General features: G+C 38.4%; 1 long non-coding RNA gene across 3 annotated transcripts in view; it reads left to right on the plus strand.

Annotated features, from left to right (window-relative positions):
* LOC130148959 (uncharacterized) overlaps window positions 1-7,728 on the plus strand; it is a 44,162-nt gene extending 36,434 nt beyond the window's left edge. For all 3 annotated transcript variants that reach the window (XR_008821723.1, XR_008821721.1, XR_008821722.1), the window contains one exon: window positions 225-7,728. This is a non-coding gene — a long non-coding RNA (uncharacterized LOC130148959). The remainder of the gene's footprint in view (window positions 1-224) is intronic.

Here is a 7,728-nt window from a genome sequence, read left to right on the forward strand (position 1 = left end):
TGAGAGTCAGACCCTAATGATCAAGTCAGTAAAAACATTTCTAGTCAGGCCTCTTTTTATTTCAATCTCTACTTATCTGGGGGAAGAACAAAACATAAAGAAACCACAGAAAACACAGCATTTAGCTGACCTCCCACAATACATCATTTGATAGCTTTTGCTCCATCTTTCCAAAAGGCCATTTAGCTTAATAGTCTCTTCCATTTTTCATTTCTTTGTTACAGGTGCTGGGGGGATGATTTTCAAAAGAACAATGGAATGACATTTTACCTGACTTTGGAAATGAATTCACAGCGGTGGTTTAGCAATCTCATGCCTTTTGTGCCTTAGATTTGCCTTCCATAATACGGAATGGGTAGTGAGATACTTTAACAAAGCAATAGAAAATTTAAAATGAGAGGGTACATACATTTTTCTATCCTATTACGAACTCCTAAAGCCATTAGTACATTGTTTATATGCTCATATTTGTAATAAAGGATTGACTAATTGAATTTTCATAAATTTTAGGCAAAGACAAAATGAATTGGCCTCCATTCCAGTTTAACTCAGTGCCCCAAAAAATTTACTTGTAGGCAATACATTATTTAAAAAACACTCTGAAGAAAACATGTCTAACTTTATGATACATATTTAGACAACATGTCTTTAAGCCCTGTATGGACCTACAATATTCAATTTATATGAAATAGAATGAATGAAAAAGGGGCAAAAAAATGGGTATTTACGTGGAAACTTGGACTGCAGTTTATTAATCTGTATCTCGGTATTGGTTGTTACTATTATTTGCCATTGATAATGCTAAGTCATTAAATGAAAGTCAGTTCCTTGTGGAAGAGTTTGTTGGCTTCTTCAGGGTCCTAAAACCTGTGAAGCGTGAAATCAATGACAAATTGTGAGGAGGTATTACAATTTTAAAATGTAGAGCTTATGGTGATTTGGAACATTGTAGAAAATCAACCATTTTGTGAATGGCTAACAAAATATGATATATTGCTGAAAATCTCCTTAAATACTCAGCTATTGAAAGAAATTAATCCTAAGTGGGACTTCAGTAGTAGAACTTCTAATTTGATGAAATTTTCATGCTTGACAGGTAGTGATATCAACTAATAACGTTAATAACCTTACTATTTACAGGTAATTATCCCTATAAATGAGCTGTGATGGTTTGAAAACATCTGTTTCCTTTTGGAATCAGTGTATATCTGCCCTTAAACAAGGTGAAAATTTGGTGTTATAACTCTGAGGACTAAATTTCTATATTTTTCCTGCGGTGCTATATTCCTTGCAATTAGGCAACAGCCTATATGGTAACAGCTTATATGATTACTGCATTTGTATGTATCGCTGTGTACATTATTAGAATGTGTTTCCTTAATCTCACGGTTTTTTTCTGATACTTTAGGCATTAAACAAATCATAGAGTTGATATGTTCAAGATTTTTAAAGGAATTGTTTTATTGTTTTGCTTATGAAATCCTTCCATCCTTTTAACGAGTTTTGCCATAACTGCTTCCTCCTTGGAGGCTCGGACCAGCATTGTGCATATCCACCCACACCTTCATCCAGACCTCTTGAACTTTCCTTAACACACACAGAGCCTGCACTCTGAATGCACAAACACAATAAAACTCTCAGTTGAGAGCTAATTTGATGCCAGCTGAATATTCAGCTAGTACTCTGAAACTACTGGTAATCAAATACCTGAAACATCTTGTGCAGAGTGAGAATTTCTATTTTTCAGAACCTATGTTGCCCTCCCATTCCCAGCAGAAGTTTTCACCATCACTTTATCTGAAGTCCTTTAAAGCTGTTAAGTCAGTTTGGCGTTTTGCTCAGATGTTCTCTCAGGTGGAGGAATCCTTTTAACGTGACAGTTATGCTAGTAAAGAGAAAATACTATTAAGTCATTTTGTAGATGAGAGAGGTTATCTGACAGAGGTTTCCTTATCCATACAGGTGGCAGCAAGATCGCTTTTTTCCTTCCAACAGAGACAAAAGTGGCAGCTGGATGGAATTTAAACACAGGGCAGTAGGGGGATTGGAACAGACACATCTCTCTCAGGCTGTAACTACCCCCCCCCCCCAAAGGGACTCAGCTGTACTGGGACGTGATCACAGGTTCTTATGCTGGGAAATACCAGAAGAGTACAACTGGGCTGGTCATCAATCCACATGGCTGAATCTGCGTGACATGAAGGTGACAGCTCTAATATTAGACTATAGACTGATATAAGCTCAGTATAGCTGGGGTGTCCAGTATGAGTTGTAAGGCCAGATTCTCTATGATTTTACAGCTCTTTCATGTCTCCCATGTTCTTCAAAGTGGCTGAAAAGCAGTGAGAAGGTTTCCTGAGATTTCTTGCAGAGCATGAACGTTCCAAAGCATCGCACCAGAAGATGGTAAAGAACACGTCAAGGCAGATAGAAAGTACAGCTAGTCTTGCTATGCCCAATATACCATTACTTGAGGGATCTAGGCTGCTCTAACCTTTGTGAGAGTCGAGGATGATGGACATCCTGCATATGCAAGAGCAAAATGAGAACAGCAAAAGCATAACAGCATGTCTAGAGTGCCTGTTCCTCTGCTCCTCCCGGCAGAAATCCAGCTGAGTTTGGCATTTATGTCTATTATATGTAGTTTAAGTCCATTACATTGTAGCATTTTTTCCCCACCATCTTTGCAGTGCAACTGCCTTTGGATTGGAGTGATGCAATACTTAGTACCAGTATTAAAAAAAAAAAAAAAAAAAAAAAAAAAAAGGTAGGAAATTATGTTAACAGTGTAACTTTCAGCCCAAGAAGTGGAGAACACCTAAGTAAGCAGACTGCAAAAAGTGTACCCAGTCTCTACTAAATTTCAATACTGTGTGATGAAAAAAACTCAGAAAGGTCTTTGTTTCAAAGCCTTTGCTGTGCCTGTTTCACTTTGTCAATGTTAGCTCTGACTGGGTGATATGTTTTCACTGCCATCACCTGCTGAGGTTACATGCCTTCTTTCCTAAGACAAACTGCAGCCATGTGAAGTCAGCAAAAGCCTCGAACAGAATCAAGAATGTTTTCCCCAAGATTAAGGACAATATTGTTGTAAATGTCACCATATTAACTTCTCTGAACCTTCCTGAGTGCTGAGTGATTTCTCTGCATGGATAATGGGAGTAGCATGCTCTGTATACACAGTGCAAGAAGGACAGTGCTTTTAACTTCTAAGTAGTACTCTGTATTTTAAACTGGTCAAATTTATTAACCAGTTACTTCTATCTAAATGTGTATAAAACCTTTTACATTATTTTACATAATATACAGGAGCAATTTAATTGTCTCTGTTGGTTAATACATATATGTATAAAACCAACACCGCTTGCACTGTGAGTAGGGATTGCTGAAGTGAGCTCTGCATAAGCTCCTGTTCAGACAGGGCTGGTTAGATCTTCTGCAACGCTGTCTAGAGCTATATATACATTGATCTTTGTGCTGAGATGGATGCTGACAGATCCAATAAGAACAACAGGGAAATAAATGTTACAGCAGGTAAGACTCAATGGAGTTAACTCTTGTTTATGCTAGCTAAAGATCTTGCCATCTAATTAACACAAAGACAACCATAATTTTTTTTTTTTTTTTTTATGGAAAGAAATTAAAGGAAAGATCAGACCCTTATCTCTGATAAACCTTTGCAGCTTACACCAGCTGAGGATACATCAGGTCTGTGCTAACCTCCATCTGAAAGCTATGGACACATCTAGGGTGGCCCAGGAGCAGTGCGAACCACAGCAGTTTGCAGAGCAGATTAAGGAAGCCCTAACAGAATTGGTTTCTTTCAAGAAAGAATCCCAGATCAGCAGGGTGTAATGGGAGCTCTGCTCAACACCACTGCTCTTCCCACTGGCGCTTCTGACAGTCTCTTCAAATTGCAGCTCCCCGCGTCTGTGGAAGGGAGGGTTTGGAGCAGCTCTGGATCTGGCTTTAGGGCCCATCTTTAATTTACATCAGGAATTGTAAAGCTGCCTATCGAGGACACAGATATACAGCTCTATTTGTAAGAGCAACAGTCACACAGGAACAGGTCTTGGCCCCTTTTCTCAGAAGGGTACGCTCATCTTTAAGCTGTCTGGAGGCTCTGGATTTATGTAGAGGCAGTACTCCTAAAGGCTGCCTAAAGGACATGGGGTCTCTTTGACTTGGTATACCCTTCCAGCTAGCGTTACCCACAAATGGAGGTTTCCTCATTTTCAATTCTCTTTATTGAACTGAATTTCTGTTTATAGTCGCATTTGCTTTCTATCCATGCTGTCTGTCACTTGTGTTGAATATGGGTTTTGCACACATGCCAAATAGTTTGTTACTTGGCGAGGGTTCACTGGCAAGAGAATTTGCTTCTCCGCATAGTAATAGGCATGTTTGGCTAATAGGCTCTTTGTCTGAAAGCCTTTTGCATATTCAGAGCTGCTCATTTGTCACGCTAGCCTGACCTAGGCAGCAAATATTAAAAGAGAGTTGTAAATATGCCCTGTTCTTACTAGAATGCCAACTGAAGCAAGCATTAGCTGGTTTGTAATGAACTAGTCATCTGCTGCTCTTCAACTTCGCAAGAGTTGTCCAACCACACTTATTTCTAGAGTAGTTCTCCTGTCCATCACAGATTTTTTTTGCTATTGGAATTGCCTCACTCTGTTGTCTGTGTTCCTTAGAGTACATTTAATATTGAAATGGACAACTCTGATGAGTACTAGTAGTTTTAGGCAAAATAGTTCTGCTAGTGAAGCTGACGGCTTAGGATCTGTTCTGGTTTTACCATTAAAAGAAGGAATTTCTCCCTATTTGCTGGGTGTGTGTACCAGGGCTCTCAAGTGGAAGTACTGCACCAAACTCCTGTGCTCACGTGAATGCCACACTCCAGGCATCAGCTGGCAGGCAATACCTGCATTACCTGGCACGTCTTCCTATCTGCGCAACGAAGCTGGGGCAAAAAGAGTCTTAAGTTCAACTGATAACTTGAAAAGCCAGGGATTTCCTTGGGCATGTGGAGACAGCAAGTGTCTTTAGTGTTGGGACTGCCTGGGTGTTGGTATGAAAACGGCTTTGTGGGTTTTTTGTAACTGGCTTTTTTCCACATCTATAAGGTATAGATTTTCTTTTTGTCCTGTAAGGGCTTTCTTACTGTCAGTACTTAATAAATTGTCTAAAGGTTCAGAATTGCTTTTTATTTTTAAATACTTAGACATATTGCTTTGCGTAGAACTAGCAGGTTTGGGTGTATAACAAGCCAATTTATTGGCAGAGTAGAAATCAATGGCATACAGTAGACAGACTTTTCCTATTTTAATTAGACTATACAGACTACTTTTTAAACAGAAGTACTCAAAACAGCATGTTGCAGAAACACACAAAAACCTAATTTAAAGGGATTAGGTTGGAGATCAAACTTCTCCATTGTTTGCTGTGAATCCCCTAAAAATAGAAATCCCAAAGCTAACAGTGCAGCACAGCTGACCGATTCTCAGAAAGAAGCAAAATCTGCAAAAGTCTATGTTACAGCACCATCTAGTGCCTCTTATCTCAGCAATATAGTAAAATTAATTTTCCACTTAATTCAAGTATGTAGGTGGAGAGGAGGGAGTGCATGAGATGCTTATACATTCTAAGAACTTATTTTCTCTCAACTAGTGCTGAGATAGGAGGGAGCTGAGGGATGTAAATGAGCTTTGGCATTTTACAGGGTGAAGATTTTGTCAGTATAGCTGTTGTTTGGTCCTCTTTTATCCTCTTACCAGCCACATAGTTTTTCCTCCCGAGGACCATAGGAAAGTGGACACAGGAGTGTGTATGTTGAGAAAATGGGAGGAAAAGTACTGCACTTAAATACCAAACTGACCAAATGGTGTATATATGGTGTTTGTGTGTGTGTGTGTGGAGAGGCATGTTTTTGTTAAAGCATATATTCTGTTTTGTGTGTATGAATGACTGACAAGTGGGAGGTTTATGTTTGTTTGCAAATACCTTTTGTGACAACTGCACCTGTAATTAATGTGCTTGTCTCAGGTAGACAGCACCAAAACCTTTGCCTTCTTCATGCCAAGTACGACTCTCAGCAACGCTAAATTAAATTTGAACTATTGCTGTGTTTTAATATCCTTTACATGGCTTCCCTTTTCTGTGGGTTTTTTTTTTTTCTTCTAGAAAGGTGATTAACATCCTCTGACTCCAAACTACTAAGAGGTTAACCAAGAGCAACTTTGCAATTAGCCAGTATTCCCAACCAGCAATTGCAAGAGACAAAGGAGACAATATGAATTTGGGCATTAAACCCCACAAGGTCGGGTGGCATGGTATTTAAACTTTGTTTCAAAATCAAGATTCTTACAAATAGTGCTCCTAAAATAAAATGAAAATTCATCACAGCTGGCTGTGTGTATCTTTGATAAACAGCTGCTAAAAAGAAAAAAGCCCTTCATCATACTGAAGTACTCTGACTTCATCTAAATTACAGTAATTTGGGCTACTCTCAGACAGATTGGCACTGACCAGATTAACTAACATACTCTGGGATATACATATACTTGCCTTCACCAAATTTAATAAAATAGCTTGGGATTTATGCAGTTGCTCTTCAGTCTGCAACCTGCTGCTTTCTGTTTTTAACTTGACCCAGGGTTAATACTGCTGGAAGAATAGGAAATGGCTTCCAGTGATTCCAGTCTGTGTTTGGGAGCACACCACATGCTAGGATGGATTACAGTGTAAGATTAATGACTCTCTCACTCTTCAACCTAAAGACTGCCTTTTGTGATAATAAATACGAACACTTATATGTTAAATGTATTTTCTAGCAGGTTTAGGTTTATAAGCTAGAAATCAGTCGTAACAGCACATTTAAATAAACATCCTAACAATAACATGTAACCTAACAGAAGTCACCTGTCTCAAAAAAAATCTTCACAGCGTCTTCACTATGTCCTTGTAGGAAAGGCTGGTGGATAGTAATGTCTGTATTGTATAGTCAGAGACTAAATTAGAGTTAATGCCCGGACTGAGGTTTTGGATTTAGATGTAAGATTTAGATGCAGTTACACATGCTGCACACAAATATAGCTCTTAGCAGTCATAAGGAGATGCAGTGTCATCCAAAATAAGAACTAGGGAAATCTTGGGGTTTGGTCCCAGAGTTTCCAGTAGCCTTATTTTTGTTAAGATTATTATTGTATTTAGTGTTTCCTAAAAGAAACCCCAGCTCGTTCAGTCATGTGAATTATCTGAGAATCTCAGTAGCCATAAAATCCCTCAGAACCGCAGAAGCAAGCTTAAAAGTATGACTCAAATGTACCCCAACAAAAAAAACCCAAAAGAAATAAAAATGCATTAGCATATCAAAAGAAGACAGAAATATTTAGCATAATGTTTTTTGATGAAACCCCAGGGTCTGGGGAAATGGCTTCTATTTTTTTTTTTTAATACTTCAGTTTGCCAGACTGCAATCCAGCCTGACAACAAAAATATTTAATTGTTTTATTATGGGATATGAAACAGATACAATACCCTGACATTATATTATATGGAAACAATGCATAAAAAGTTACAGAATCATAATTAATCATTGAAGTGATTATTGTATTCTTATAAATGCTTAATGTGTCAGGTATGTTTGTGATGCATTCCTTGTCTGGCAAATGTGATATTGACTGTTGCTCTGTAGTATAGTTCAGTATAGATAGATAGTAGTTTGAC

This window comes from Falco biarmicus, chromosome 4, assembly GCF_023638135.1.
Source record: "Falco biarmicus isolate bFalBia1 chromosome 4, bFalBia1.pri, whole genome shotgun sequence".
NCBI classification, from domain to species: domain Eukaryota; kingdom Metazoa; phylum Chordata; class Aves; order Falconiformes; family Falconidae; genus Falco; species Falco biarmicus.